Below are 16,926 nucleotides of genomic sequence, written 5' to 3' on the forward strand. Positions count from 1 at the left end.
GTTTTAAGCTTGTAGGAACATACTGATTGTTCCTAGCCATGATGGGAGGTGGGAGCGGGAGCTGGAAGTGTTGTTTTTTTAAACAGCTGTGGGGGGCGATTCCAGCTGAAGAAGGGTGGAAGTGGTTTAGAATACATATAGTGCAATACCCCCTGATATATTATAGATGAAAATAGGGACACTTTCACTTCCTCTTAATGTCCCACTTGTAGATCAGATGCTGTTGCGGACATGGACATTTATAAGCAAGAAGCAGTAACCCAGTAACAGTTCTGCTAGGAAATATTATTAGGGAGGAGAACGGGGAAAAAAACAAACAAACTATTGGTCTATGACTCAATTCGGAATGTGAATTATTCACGCACGGAGCTTGGAAAATCAAAGAAATCAATTCAGAGTTTGTCCACAAAAAAGGCCTTGTTTTTGTAGTTTCTAAAATGATGCGTTCAGGGAGCAGAGTGTTAGGTTGTAGTCACTGGGTGTAATGGATGGTGAGAGGGAGAATGGGTGAGTAGTTGTATGAATAGCATGTTTTATGCTGTTTGGGATTTTACATTATGATTCATTGTAGTGCTCTCTGGTGTTATTTACTGTATATTGATATCTTGGTTTTTTTATGCGATTAGGCTATCAGATACATATGAATCTTTTGGGTTTTATTTTTTGAGATTCTTTTTGTTGTACTTACTGTGTGTGTGTGTGTGTGCCTTCGGCCTAAGGGTTAGAACCAGCCTCACTTAACCTCAGCCTTCTAAGCATTCCATTCTTCAAAACTCTATAATTGTCACCTTGGAACTGTCATAAAGAGTCATAGTTACTCCTGCCATTTACCTGAGCACCATTTTTATCAGAGCAACTGATGAAGGTAGAAGCCAAAATATTGATAGAGGAATTAAGAAGTTCTCTTTTGCTCATCGCTGTGTATGTGTGTTGTGTGTCTGTATTGCAAACTGCTTCATGATCTCCAGATAGTAAAAGCATTCTATAAATAGAAATAATAAGGTTTTACTAATTGTAATTCTCAGTTTCATTATTTGATACATATATAGATTGTCTTGTAGGTTAAAAACCATTAACACATGAATGTACACCACTAGATTTGTCACTGCTAGCTTACAGTTGTGTCTGTAGTTTAAACGTGACACCATTGAAAATAATTGTGTTTGAGGTTGTAAGCTGACATAAAGGTTCTGTGTGTGGTGTTTGATCCATATCCATAATATCTCATTCATAGATGCAATTGATGAATTCACACATTTGACCCAGTCATTAGTCTGATTTGTAAGTTGTAAGTTTATAGATAGTATTGCCTTGATAGATTGTGAATTAAAATTAATTATTGAGCTAAAACTGGCTTTACAAACCCAGATGTATGCAATAGTCAGTACATGGAACTGGGGCATGCAAAACTGGACGTCTTCCTCATAGGATTAATTCAGTTTACTGTGCTATTGTAATAAAATAATAGCATAAACCTAGGGTTCCCAAACTGTGGTCCCTGGGCCACTGATGATTCATGAGCTTCATTCAGATGACTGGAGGTATTTCTGGTTGAAGATGGGAGATGATATATCCATCACACTAAATATTCAAATTAATATTTTGTCAATTTTTACTGCTTCTTTTCTTTCTTATATATTGCATTTTACGATAACATGCAACTGAAAACCATGCAGCATTGAGCACAGCACATTGCAATGGTTACAACAGGAAGAAAAATGATTAAGTGGTTCACCAAGACCCTCAGCAATTTTCAAGGGGTACATGGAGGGAAAGGTTCAGGAACCACTGGTATAAAATCATAAGGAAGAGGTAGAAGAACAAAATCTGTAATTTATTGCACATGATTCAGCTGTGTGCCTTGGATCTGAAGGATAGGCATGCCTTTCTCCTATGTGAACACAGAAAAGAATTTATACAGGTCCAATAAATATATTGGGAGTTCTCTGTGTTTCCAGCTCTATCTTATCACGTCTTGTAAAAGCTTTCACAGATTCCATTCCTTCTTTGCTGAAATTGGGATTATATTTAATTCATAGCACGAGCTGCTAGTATAATAACAAGATTCAGTCTTTCAAAAATTCTAGTGGCTAGGGATGGCAGCTGGCACAATAATGTAGCACTGGAGCAAATGAGTGAGGAATTGCTATGTTATATCAAAAGCAAACAATCCCACAGCATCACACAAGAATCTTCACACCAAAGCATTTATCGCCTTTTCAGTTTTTCAAAAACTGAGCTTTTTCGTTGTTGTACTCTTGTTGGCTACATGTGTCTACTAATGTTAAACCAAACAGAATTTGTACATATATGGGGAGAGTTTACCAAAGAACAAAAAGATAATTGGATCATGTAAATAATGTCTTACACTAATTGATGGGGCAATTTTACACTTGCTGATAAATCACATGATTGGTTTTTTTTTTAAATTTAACATAGAACCTTCTGAAAAGTAGACTATAATCCAGGTTGTATGGAGCTAGGGATTGTTTACAACATGCATATTACCAAGGCAAAATAAGAATAAGCTGCACTTTCAAGTCAAAAAGGTATAGTGCATCCACCCACCACTCCCAATGCTGTTGGGAGTATGTGAATCTTCTGAAACAGAATGGGGAGGTGATATGGGAGAGGGCTTCAACCTGGAGGGAGAAACTGGTGAAAATCCACTCATGGCAGCCTCCATCCTTTTATGGAACTTTATGATCTCCACACATTGCCTCCTCCACTCAGCTTGACATCTCTCTCCACAGATAAGCTTTGCTCCCAAGCATGGCTCTGTCACTGGGTGCTAGGGTCCATGCCTCCTTTATCAATCTGTCTTGTTTATAGCAGCAGTCATATTTGCCTGACCATCATGGGGAAGGATAGCTCAGCTCTTTGACCTATTGACAGCCCACCCTGCTTTTCCAGGTAGGCAGAAAAAGCAGGAGATTTGTTTAAAAGGACCCCACTAATACTGCACAAACTCCCCTGTTTATCCTTTGAACAAATTGAAAATTGTAGTAGTGATGGAGTACTATTGTTGAATGACTTTACTCGCACAATCCAGGCCACAAATGCTTAGGGAGTCTGAAATGTGCCCCTTAGGTGTTCTCATATTAAGAGAATATAGTCCAGCAAATGAGAACTTGTGGACCGGTAAATATAAAAAAGAAAGACCTCTTTTGGTGGCCTTGCTGTACAAAGACAGTGTAGCAGTAGTATACCAACCCTGGAAGGTGACATCTTCCTGTTCCACCTTACTAGTTTAGATGCACCTGTGTGGTGAAATGGTTGTTCCTAAACACCTTCTGGTTCATCTGAAGCAGAACTTTTACATTTCCCCTGATTCTGATCACACACACATATTTAAGCGGGGAACTGTGACCACTCTATTTAGAACAACAAAACAAAGTTAACTTTGTGCAAGTTATAATTGACTGTTTCTCTGAAAATCTAAAATGATGCAGAATGAAGTTTAGCCACCTCTCACTTTTCTATTATGAGCTTCTGATTTGCTTTTCTTTGATGTTAAAGGTCGCCACCAGGTTATTTAGTGGCGATCGGAGTAACATTGTGGAAAAAGCAATCCAGCCCAAGCGTACGGTGGAATTTCAATCCTGCTATATATATTCGAGTTGTCACCTAGGGAAATCTAGACTACAGCCTCCAGTAAAGATCAATTTACCCTCATGGACTCAGTCTCTGGTATAGATTGCATGCATCATTTTTATTAACTACCACACATGTCAGCAAAGGCATAGCAGCACATTACCCATAATCTTTATATTTAATTACATTTAAATTTTTAAGAAAGCAAATAAAGCCAAGTGTGAAATGTGGATTTATGGTGTCTTCTGCACAATACCCTGGCTTTATTAAGCATGCATAGAATAGCCTTCTAAGAATGTAGATGATTTCTATGAGATCTATATCTATATATAGGCAGTACTTAACATTTAAGGCACACTTAGCACCTTGGGTTTTCACAGTAAAATCACCATGCCAAGGTGATCCAAGCAGCAGCTAGACATAGGGCACCATGGAGCCATTTACACACGTCTTCCCCTCCTTTGTCATCCATCAGTGCCTTTATCTATGGCAGTGGTTTTGACCTCAGCTGATAGAGCGCAAATATATATTTGTTGACAATTCAGATGATTATAAGTCTGTGAAGGTCTGTCAAGGGAGAGAAGACAAATATGTGGGAATATACATACCTTTGTTCTTCAAAGAATAAAGTAAGGAAAGACCTTTAAAAAGAGAGACAGAAAATAGAGGTGAGGATTGTAAATGTGTGATTCATGTGCGGCTGCTTTTGTTGTTGATATTGTTTCATACATTAGTCTAGGCTCTCCTGGAAGCAGAGCAGTTTGGACAATAACACTTACTAGAAATATCCACTACAATAAAACATTCTAGGAGTAATAAATATTCATAGTAGTAGCAATTACACATCTACCATAAACACTCTGAACACATGACACAAATGACACAAAGCCCCGTATAAACCATGGCTCACATAATATCACACACACACACAGAGAGAGGGGGGGGAATGTCAGCTGGGGGCATAACAATTGGAGTGCATAAAAATTGGCCATTGTGAACTTTCACCAGGCTTCATGGACACAATATTTATCTTGCTCCATTTGCTTGGCTTAGGGACACGGGTGGTGCTGTGGTCTAAACCATCAAGCTTCTTGGGCTTGCCGATCAATAGGTCGGCAGTTTGAATCTGCACAATGGGGTGAGCTCTCGTTGCTCTGTCCCAGCTCCTGCCAACCTAGCAGTTTGAAAGCAGACCAGTGCAAGTAGATAAATAGGCACTGCTGCGACGGGAAGGTAAACGGTGTTTCTGTGCGCTCTGGCTTCCGCCATGGTGTTCTGTTGCGCGAGAAGCGGCTCAGTCATGTTGGCCACATGACTTGGAAAGCTGTCTGTGGACAAATGCTGGCTCCCTCAGACTGAAGCAAGAGGAGCACCGCACCCCAAAGTTGAAATCGACTGAACTTAACCTTCCAGGGGTCCTTTACCTTTACCTTACCTTGGCTAATGTAGGGAAACAATATTCACCACCATCCTATATTTCCACGGCACTGAGGCTGCATCAGAAGCAGATTCAGAGCTTTGGTTCTGTGACCCAAAGACGGGCAGATTTGCATCACATACACAGCTCGCTCCCATAGTTCAGTCTCAACATACTCAAGTGGCAGGCACTTTTTTCTAAGGAAAGATAATATTGCTTTAATTATTATGTGGGTCTTGAATACAGTTTGAGAAATAGGTTTCTGGTTACATTAAAAACATTGCCGTTTTTCTTTCCTTATCTGGCATGAGCTCCCCCCACCCCACACACTTTGATTTACAATAAGCTTTCTCATAAGGTGAACTATGATCACACAAAGAAAACTTTAATCATCTCAGAGGCCCACAGCGCCTCTGAACATTGTGATGCTGTCATGGTAACAAGCAGATCCACACGAGGGACATGGCAGGCTCAAGTTCTGGATTGTGCTGTTTGAGTGAGAAAAGACAACAGCATGTTTAATCTTGGAACCCCAAATGGAGCGGTTTAGAGTTAAAAAAAAAAGCAGCACACTAATCCCAATGCACATTTTTTGTTTATAGTCTTCATCTGAAATGATTTAGCTTCCATCTCAGTCGGTGCGACTGCTGGAAAGAAAGCTGGAGGACAGCAAGAGCGGAAGAAAGCCTCAACCAGGCTGATTAAAGTCTTCCCTCTGAACTACAATGCTGTTGACATCTCCAATGATTTGGGTGAGTTTAAAGCATGCAGCGCTGGAAGGAGACGGCTGTGCACAAACGGAAGAAAAAGCTGGCCAAAACCGTAGCAGTAAAGGAAGGTGGGAAAGCTGGATGGTGGTGAGAGCAAGGAGAAGGAATGGAGTCACATAAGAATGGGCAAATCTGTCAATTTCATTTCCTCATTTTTCCAACTTTAAGTTTGGTTTTCCACATAAATTTTCATTTAAAAAAAATCCTCATGAATATTCATCAGCATTTCAGTGCAAATTTCCCTTAATACACACATTTTCCAAGCAATCTTGCCCCAAACACATAATTCTGCAAAGCAATTTTCCCACATGTAGTGCATTTTGTATATTACGCTTCCCTGCTACATGAGTTGTTATGCACACTTGGCAATAATATTTATATATTTGTATGTAGTACTTGGATGGAGAACTGCACCACAAAATTTGGATAAGTGTACATGTCAAAGGATGGCTTTGTTTCAGTCTATGTATTGTTTCAGGAACAGCAAATAAGGTATGTTTGCCTTTAGATGTGAACTCAATTGAATTCCCCTGCCAATCCCTAGGTGAGGGTGCGGGTGGGGAGATGTCAACTTCAACAAGGGGAAATATGTTTTCAGCAGTTTTTTTTTAATTATAAAAAGCACACTCTTGAATACATTTAAAATACAGTTGTTAAAAAATCCCAAACACTTGTTGTTTCAAGACATTTACTATAACTTTTATGTGCTTCATAATAAACTATGGAAGTGTAAGTAGAGTCTTGCTGCATAAGATCAATGGTAAGGTAAGGTAAAGGGACCCCTGACCATTAGGTCCAGTAGTGATCGACTCTGGGGTTGCGGCGCTCATCTCGCTTTATTGGCCGAGGGAGCCGGCATACAGCTTCCGGGTCATGTAGCCAGCATGACTAAGCTGCTTCTGGCGAACCAGAGCAGCGCACGGAAACGCTGTTTACCTTCCCGCTGGAGCGGTACCTATTTATCTACTTACACTTTGACGTGCTTTCGAACTGCTAGGTTGGCAGGAGCAGGGACCGAGCAACGGGAGCTCACCCCGTTGCGGGGATTCGAACCGCCAACCTTCTGATCGGCAAGTCCTAGGCTCTGTGGTTTAACCCACAGCACCACCTGCGTCCCAAGATCAATGGTAAACTCTGCCAAATCCAGGATCCCATTTTTCTCAATGGTCAGCAAAATGTCCATGGGAAGTTCACAAACAGGACATGAATGGAAGGGCATTAGACTGCAGATAATTAACATGTTTCTTCATCATTGCATGAAGCCTGGAACGGTTGAAAGCACAGTGGTCTTTCTGTGTTTCCGGAAACAACTGAAAAGGACCTGACTGTGGGCAGTAGCCAGCTAATGAATCCAAGGATTTCTACTTGTGTAGCCGGACTCCCCCCTTCTCTCCCTGTGTGTGTCCTCAGCCCCCCCAAAAATCTGCTTCAGGCGGTTGGGAGAACCCCCAGAACAGATTTAGGTGAGTGTAGGGGGAGGAGAAAACTCAGCACTAGTTTAGCTGCAAATCTATATTTTTAACCCTCTGGAGTGGCATATAATAACAGGAACAACTGGTATATGGCCTCATCTCCCCAGGAGCATAACAGCATTGAAGTAGAGCTGAGTCATGAAAAAAGCATTCTCAAACAACAGCTCCCATCATCCTTGACTATTGGTCATGTTGGCTAGGACTGATGGGAGTTGGAATCCAGCAATATGTTGAGGAAGCCTGCCTGTGTAAGAACATAAACGTTGGATCGCTTGATCAGCAATGAGATGATCCATCTCATTCAGCACTAACTAGGACTGCCGTGTGTTGCGATTTACAGAGAACAGGACTCTGTTTGAAGAAGGTGTCTATGCGAAGGGGTGTCTAGTTCAAAGAACCCTAAGAAGTGAGAATAGGGGCCTTGAAGTTGCCCATCAACCCTTAGCACTTGGGCAGACTGAGGAGCCCCAACAAAACCTGGTGGGCATCAGGTCGGGGAAGGCTGTTCTTATGAGTAAGGAAAGGTTGTTTCTCACTTTATATCAAAGAATCCAGTTTCTGTTAAAAGGGCAGACCTAAAAGTCCAATTCAGAGTGCTCACTGGCAGCATCTCTCATAAAGCTCAACAAGCTGGAGGTGCCATTTATTTGTAACTGTGTGTACTCACCGTTGTAGCTGATTCTCCAGCGAGCCATTCCGGTCAGCAGCAGTATAAATTGATTTCCCAGTTCGCACATAGCTTTGGAATAAATGCTGCTGGAACCCAGGTATACCCAGCTCCTGTGCTGCAGTGGCTGCCCAGCAGAAAAACTAATTAATTGTTGTGGCCATGGCAAACAGTGCACGCTGCTCAGGATGTTAAGATCTCTGACTGGGGGGGGGGGAAATGCTCCCCAATCTGTACTTTTAGGATATGCTGCCATTGGGCTTGCATAAACATTTGTGACAAATAATTTATAAATATATATTTAAAAAATAAAACATCAGAGGCATTTCTATGTAAAGCCCCCATTCTTAATTTTGATTTTAAATGTCTCGGCTGAACAGCAGGTGCTCCAGACAGCCACCACACCTCATTTTATTCCTCCAGTACTGAACTATACCGTAGTTATTTCTCATATAAGCCTGTTCCAGACACAGAAAGCTCAAGATAAATGCTCACTTTTCAGTAAAAGCCTCCATATTAACATGCTGCCATGTTGCTCCGCGTTATGTTGGTACTAGATACTTTCATGTAAAACAACCACAACCACCAGAAATATTGATGACTAGCTTGATTTGAAATGAGCATTTAATCTCCACAATGCATTTAAAGGAAATTGGCCATGAATTACTTCTGAACATCATAATCTCCCAAAACAAAAGCCCGCCTATCGTAGAAACATGAGTCAAGTTTGTGCTTTGTATCTAATGCAGTTTCACCTACACACATTAGTGTGGGAGTGACTGATTGCTTCGGGTTCCATTTGCGGTGCCTCAAGAAACAAGTTAATGATAAAATAAAATGGAATCTCAGTGTTGATGAAATCCTGGACTGAAAGATAGAGGCAACAGAGGCCTGATCCTTATGCTTTACTTTTCTGGTGGTGGTGGTGGCTGGATGCAGTGGTGCACTGGAAGAATCCTGGAAAGGCAGAGGCCTTGTGGGTGGGTGTTCCCATGCCCAAGAAAGAGGTCAACTGCCTGTTCTGGATAGAGTGGAACGCCCTCTGCAGGAACAGGTGCACAGTCTGAGAGTGCTTCTTGGTTCTATCACTTAGAGGTTCAAGTGATGTCTGTGTCCAGGAGTGCTTTTTGCCAGCTCTGGCTGGTAAGACAGCTGTGACTGACAGCTGGACTATGACAGCCTGACCACAGTGGTCCATGCACTGGTAACTTTATGGTTTGGTTAATGCAGACCCTCCAAGTGTCCCTATTTTCCAGGGACAGTCCTGGATTTTCAGAAGCCGTCCCGGTTTCTTATTTGATCCTGGAAATTCACTCCACTTCCCAGTGGGGAGGAGTTGTGGTGGACTGCGTGGTCACCCACTCCCCTTCGGGGGCGGGGGACTTACCGTAGTCCCCTGCTTTTAGTGAAGACAGAGAAATGTTGGAGAGTATGGAGTTATGCAACCCCCAAGCCAAGGAGATAAGTAACTAAACAACCTTCAGAAGACATCTGAAGGCAGCCCTGTATAGGGAGGGTTTTTTTATGTTTCATGTTTTCTTCTGTTTTTATATATGTTGGAAGCTGTCCAGAGTGCCTGCGCCAATCCAATCAGATGGACGGGGTACAAATAATAAAATTCTTATTCTTATTATGGAATAGGACATATTTCATTAGAGAAATGATGGTGGGTATGTTAGTGTGGTTTATAGCTGGGAAGCTTCAGCTAATGAAGACTGCTCACAGGAGCAGATTACTGGCAACATGTTACTGTACCACACTGCTGAGAAAGCTGCACTGGTTGCTGATTTGCTGCCATGCCTGCTTCAAGTTTCTTATGTTAATTTGCAAAGCCCTGAACAACTTGTGCCCAACAACTTGGAGAACTTTCTGATCCCTTATGGTCCACTTTGATCACTGAGATCCTCTGAGAGGGTACTTCTGGTGGTTTTCCACACCCCTGAGGTTCAGTTGGCCTTCACTGTAGACCGAGCCTTTAGTGTGGTAGGCCCTACCTTACAGAACTCCTTACCACAAGGAGTTTGTCAGAAACCATCTCTCCCTTCCTTCAGATGTCTTTTGAAAACTTCTTTGTTTAGACAGGCCTTTCCAGCATGAATTGTCGTCTTTAATCCAATCAGTATTGCTGCTTGCCATGATGTTTTTAGAGATAATTTTTACATATTCTATTCTGCTTTGCTTTATTTATGAAAGTACAGATTATAAATTCATTTGTAAATAATTGAGTACTACAAGCTATTTTGAGCATTATTCTTTGATATTCTTTTGCAAGGAATTGATCTTTTGCAAGGAATTGAACTCCCTTGATATTAATATCAGGCAATCCCTTTTTGTACACAGTTTTAAAACCTGCTAAAGCCAGTTGGATAGAGCCTGATGCCGATAACACCAAGGTTGCAGGTTCGATCCCCATAAGGGACAGCTGCATATTCCTGCATTGCAGAGTGTTGGACTAGATTATCCTTGGGATCCCTTTCAACTCTATGACTCTATGATATGCCAGTGTGGGGTGGAGCCAGAGTATCTAATGTGAATTTCACCTATGTACAGTAAGCTACTCACACTCCTTTTTATCAGGACAAGGAAAAGGCCTTGTCAGAGTTCAATGACACATTCTGGCCAGGCAGGGCCAGTGAGGTCTGTGGCCTGGGGACAGTTCTGAGGGCCAGATACAAAGGATTGAAGGGCCACACCTGCCCCCTGGGCCTGAGGTTCCCCGCCCTTGAATGACAGTCTTACAGCTGTACTTCAGCTTTTCATAAAGTTGCCTTTTCATTCTGAGCGAAGCCACAGACTGCTACTGCTTGTCCAGTTGCTCCTACATTTCTGTCAAAGTGAATATATTTCACAGTTCATCAAGGGTTAACTATTCAGTTGGCTGAGGAAGGACGAGGGGCAAAACAACTCCATATGTGAACCATGAAGGAAGAGGTGAAATTATATGTACTGTTCCCTACAGCTCCTCTGTTATATTATTCTCCACAGCCCTTCCCCAAATTTATTGAGCTATTTCACTTGGCACATAAAAATCCCTCTTTCGGCTCTGCGCTGAGGTCTGCAAATAAAATAGAGCCTGAATCGGAAGAGGAAAGCACTTGGTTCCCCCCTCCCTCAAAAAAACCCAACGGTGCAGGCATAGCAATGCCGCACATAGAATAAGTTTGTGAATATTTTCTAAAGGCAGGACCATGCTTGGGGCTATATCTGAACTTACCATTGCCAACCGCCCAGCTGACAGACCTGCTGGAGTATTCATGGGGTGCCCAAAAGCCACCATAACAGTGTGACTGCCAATCTATCATTCTACTAACTGAAAGTTGCAGTTTTACTGTCATGCAGTGGATTAATTTAGCTCTGCAAAGGGGAGAGCCTGTGGTTCTTCTGTCGTGGGCAGTGAAAGGATTGAGCCAACATTTAAGCATCCTGCTTTGGTCCTCTGTCAAAAGAAAACAGCAGGGGAAGGTGAGGTGGGCCTCTGCTTCCCCTGGAGAAAGAGTGATTTAGGAGTAGATTTGTTACCTTTTATATACGTACACATGAGTATCAGATGCCATTCTCTTTGGTTCCGATCCTGCCTAAGACCAGGCCTTTGGTGAAATGAATGAGAGACTTGTTTCACTAAGGGACTGAGGTTCCTGACCCCAGTGACAGTAGGTTTGAGATATTTGTGACACTCTTGATCCTTGGAGAAAACACTTCTCGCTGTGCTGCCATACAGGTGTGAGCAATTGACCCTGGACAGCCATTCTTTATTGGTTTTTATTTTGTCAGATGCTCTTTCACTTTAGCTATTACAAGGAGTAATCGCTTCAGACAGGCAGGACCGAGATGATTGGCTGTTGCCTCTTTTTTCCAGAGTATCACAATCATGTACTGGTTGGAATTGGCTTTGCAGCACAACAGCTGTCTTATGTTTTCTGAAATAAAAAATCTGAACGTTTCAGTTTCTTTAAACACAATACTTATTCCATTCATAAAATTAAGATTCAGCTTTCATTTATGTGTAACATTCATTTTTTAATTAATTTGATATTAATGTAAAAAATACTGAGCTATATAGACCATTGGTGCAACTCGATATAAGGCAACTTCCTATGTTCCTAATTTTGGTGAGTGTAACTAACAAAGTGATCTGTGCGTGAATTCAGGAGATTTACCACCATTGATGTTTAGTGAGCAAATTAATATTCTGTTGGGTAACACACACAAAGCAAGTCTTCATTTCCATCCTAATCACTACTGGGATTTTTATCTGGAGAACTAAACTTAGTTTGAATTTCTACTGACCCACTAATGTTGCTTCAGTGATAATATTTAATAATTTATTTTTATTTCTGTTTGTATTGATTTAAGAGTTTTCTTATTCTAGAGTTATTAAAACATTCCAGATTAGGCAGGCTGATGGGAGTTCAAAGGTGAACCATAAATAGCTTGTTGGATTTTTTTTTAAAGAATAAAATTACCGAAATCTCTGTGTTCACAAGACTGTTACCTGTAATTATCCTCTCTTTGATTCAGCAGTGAGGGAATGAATTGTATGGAACTATACGCACAGAATTCTAGCTAGCACCTTCTTTTGTTTCCTTTGTCTTGAGTGTCCCAGAGTGAAATGAGCTGATGGTTTTCTTCTTCTTTGTGATGAGTCGTGTGATTCAGAGACAATATTAGTAACCAGTAGGGGTTGAGCCAAAACTTAGTGGTACAACAGAGGCTAGGTTGGGAAAGGTTTCTGCCTGCCAGAATAGATTATTGGCATTGCTGAATCAAGGACCTGACTAAGTATAAGGCAGCTTCACAGGTTCTTAAAAGACTATGTGAATTTCGAGAAAGCCATTAGTTAAAATACATAGAATCAATAAACAACCTTCCCAGTACTAGACTTGCATATACACTGGCTCTATTCACACATTACACTGAACAGTGGTTTCATGTCCATGAGCTGGAACAAGTCTGAACAAGTTCAATCCCATATGATTGAAAAGAGGACTTTGGAACCACGTACTTTGTGGTTCAACTTTCATTATGTCCAAACCTGGGATCATGGTTTAGCATTAAGTTTGGTTTATCAAAAGAAAGTCAGGCTCAAACTTTGAAGTGTGAAGCTGGCTTGTTAAAATTAAACATAGTATATAAACCGCAGTCCACAGTTTGAATGAAATTGCAAGCTGTATTGAAGGGAGACTGAAAATAAATTTGTCTGAAGTTGTCATCTAGAGTGGCTGGGGCAACCTGGTCAGGTGGGTGGAGTATAAGTAATATATCACCACCACCACCCTCTCCACTACAGTGGTACCTCGGGCTAAGAACTTAATTCGTTCCAGAGGTCCGTTCTTAACCTGAAACTTCTTAACCTGAAGCACCACTTTAGCTAATGGGGCCTCCCGCTGCCGCCGTGCCGCCAGAGCACGATTTCTGTTCTCATCCTGAAACAAAGTTCTTAACCCGAGGTACTATTTCTGGGTTAGCGGAGTCTGTAACCTGAAACGTCTGTAAGCTGAAGTGTCTGTAACCCAAGGTACCACTGTATGTGGGAAGAGAAGGCACAAGGAGGAACAGGTGAGCCTAGGGCTTGCTTGACCTTATTGCCATTTGTACATGTTCCACTAAACTGTGGTTCAGCTTAACATGTTGACGTGGCTATTGATTATATACATAAGTGTATGGTTCAAATTTCATCCCAGCCATGAACTCACTGAGTAGTCTTTGGCAAGCTCCTTTCTTTCAGCCTCCATCTGCAATAGGAAGATGAAGACAATACCAGTCTACATATTTATTGAAGGGACTTCTCAGTTAAAGAAATGTGGAGCACATGTCATATAAATTAGTGCTGTGCCTAAACCTGTTCTCCAGTTTCTCAAAAGTTTTCTTCCCCAGCCAAGGAGGATTCTGGTTCCCTGTCTTATTTTCATGGTACATTAGACTTAAAAAACAAACAAAAAAACTTGGTGTGGAATGTAGCTTACCTTATGCTTGTGAGATGGCTGGCAGTGGTGTATAACCTTCACCCTGACTAAACAATTATCTGGCATTTTTCAGCCTCCCTGGCTGTCCCTTTTTCCTGATCTGAAAAAAAATTCTACAGTTTAGTGTGAGGTGTGAAAACATGAGTTGCCTTATGAAATATTCCTGGTTTTTTAAGTGAAATACTCCAAGATGAGAGGTACTACACTTTCCAAAAGATATCCTTGGCTTTTGGATGAGAGAGGAATGTAGGGAAATGGTTGTTGTGCCGTGTTAGTGGAATGTTTGTGAAGCAAACTGAGTCATATAGCCTTTTATTTTTCTTTGGAATTTGACTCCCACAATATGTTGCAAGGGAAATTAAAAGGTGTTGGAAATCATCTACAAAACTCTCCTAATATGAGTGCGTAATGCCAGTGGTGAAGTTGGAAACTGAACCAAATAAAGTCATGTATGTTCTGGCACACTTGCTTGAGAGTCAGCCTCATAACACTTGATGGGATTTACTTCTGTATAAACATACATTGTGCTGCATGGCTCCAACCCTACGTATGCTTCCTTGGGCTCATGCCCACTGCGCAAATTGGCTCATCCTTCAGAGTAAACATTCATGGACTTGAGCTGCCCAATTTGCCCGCCTTCCCCCTAGAGCGCAGGTTGACAAATTATGCTGTGTCTGATGATCGTTAGGTGGCAGATGGCAGGTGATCAAGATTTCATTATCAAACACCGATTTTCTTCTAAAGGTGAAAAGATGACCAGCTGTTCTCTACTGCAGTGCCTAAGGGAGCTAATAGCTCTGGTTTAGCCAGTTACAAAATATAATAACAAACGTCCCTTAATTAATTTACATACAGCATTCAGCTTGGATTATTGCCATTCTGATATCATTTCAGACGAACTGAGGTGAAACTAATTATGGCCCGCGTAATGCAAATAATGACATTTCCTATGTACTATGAGCAATTGACTGAGGAACATTCTTATTTGTTCATTCTTCCTCTTGAAGGAAGCGTTGCCCATTATATTAAAAGGTGACAGATATAAAGACCAGATTGCATCAGTCTGTCTTCTAAAATGCCATTGTGATAATTTACTTAGGAGATTTACAGCTGCTGCTTCTCAATTGCTCTTACCGGAGAGTTTGCTGCGTCTTAAGATTCTCAGAGTCAGTACTGTGGGATGCCGGCCACAGCAGTATTTGCCAAGCTACCAGGGCCGAGCTAGATGCGATTTGAAATGCTACAGACACCATCAAGAAACTAAAGCTTTCCTATGTATACTTCATGTAGATTATATACTTGCTATCCAGTTGTGGCAGCTAGCTTGTGTGACAGCCATTTTACTAAGAGGGACCATTCTTAGCACAGCACAACAGATAAATCTGCTTGCGCAAAATATTGTACAACTCTTAGTGGAGCTGCTATTGGTGACAGTTAAGCTTTGTGCATTACCTCCTCTGCTACAGTTTGCACCCCCTGCCAATGAGAGAGCTAAAATCTCAACATGCTACAAATTTTCCTTCCTGTATTGTCATGTGTATTAGTGAAAGACCTCGATGCCTTATCATGACTTCTTACAGTTTATATAATTGGGTGCCTTTAGATAGTATTTTTTAGTCATTAGTGAATTAACTATGATCAGAGAGCTCTTCAGACTATTTCTACATTTTATTCTAATCAAGAAGATATAGTCGTATAATTAGTCTTTAATTATTGAGAATTTATGTGATATATTGTCCCCTCTACAACCCCTGATGAAGGCTTAAAGTAACTGCAGACTGAAACATGTTTTTCTTTTGTTTTACTAATATATTTCATTTTCTTTTGTTTTACTAATATATTTCATTTGCAGTATCTTGAGATTTTCTCTCTCTCTTGGTCATTTTGCACACATAACATTCCCCCCTCTATTTTTGGAATCATTAGCACAGCAACATCAACTCTCAAACTTCTTGTGCTAGCATTATGTTGGATCTCATCCTATGAGCTTAACAGGAGAATTCATGGGGGTCTTTCCCACTATTGGAGAGGAGAAATCAGTATAAGCTATGCAGGACGGTGGCAGGCAATCAGGCAGGGCAGGATGATAAGGCGATGATAAGGCTGAGGCTTGTTGGAAGTGCTACCATGCCCTTTAGTTTCGTATCAAGCCATGAGTGTGGCTGATGTTCATGCAGTGCAGCCCTAATCAGGTTGACTCAGAAGCCAATCCCATTACAGTGGTACCTCGGGTTACATACGCTTCAGGTTACATATGCTTCAGGTTACAGATTCTGCTAACCCAGAAATATTACATTGGGTTACAAACTTTGCTTCATGATGAGAACAGAAATTGTGCAGTGGCAGCGCAGCAGCAGCAGGAGGCCCCATTAACTAAAGTGGTGCTTCAGGTTAAGAACAGTTTCAGGTTAAGAACGGACCTCTGGAATGAATTAAGTATGTAATCAGAGGTACCACTGTATGTGAAATGGGCCTTACTCCCAAGTAGGTATGTGCAGAGTCGTGGCCTACGGCTGTGATCTTAAAGACCACTAAAGTATAACACAAAATCATTCACTCACAATTAGGTAGTTATGCTGTCATCAGCTGATCTCCTGCAAAAGCAAGAGCTATTGTCAGGTGTATAAATAGCCACTCCCCTGATCATTCTGCACTGAATATTAACAGCTAGGATGGTAACCAGGTCTCATAATTGAGATAAGGCTTCGCAACAAAACTGTGATCATTAATTTTTCTTTTCTGATTTCTCCGGGTTTTGAAGTTCTGCCAAAGCTTTGTCCCAGATTACTGCCTGAGGCACCACTGAGGGAAATGATAGCTCACTGAACTACAAAAAAACAGACACCAGAGTAATTTTTTACAACCTCTTTGCCAGTTCCTTTGCTGCATGAGAGACAAAAGTAAAACATGGTATACTTTCCCATAACAGTAGACATGGGAATTGGAATTCAAAAATATGAAGCAAAAGCTTTAAACTTTCATTGCAATTTGCAAGCAGAGATAAGCATAAACTAATAACTTGCTTACTTTTATGCTTATTCCA

General features: G+C 41.2%; 1 long non-coding RNA gene across 1 annotated transcript in view; it reads left to right on the forward strand.

The window, feature by feature from the left end:
- The first annotated feature begins 462 nt into the window (after positions 1-462).
- LOC309363532 overlaps positions 463-16,926 on the forward strand; it is a 77,793-nt gene continuing 61,329 nt past the window's right edge. Inside the window, exons 1-2 of the long non-coding RNA XR_014165376.1 lie at positions 463-507; positions 5,614-5,763. This is a non-coding gene — a long non-coding RNA (uncharacterized lncRNA). The remainder of the gene's footprint in view (positions 508-5,613; positions 5,764-16,926) is intronic.

The sequence above is a fragment of the Podarcis melisellensis genome (assembly GCF_964234715.1).
Source record: "Podarcis melisellensis genome assembly, chromosome: 1".
Taxonomy (NCBI): domain Eukaryota; kingdom Metazoa; phylum Chordata; class Lepidosauria; order Squamata; family Lacertidae; genus Podarcis; species Podarcis melisellensis.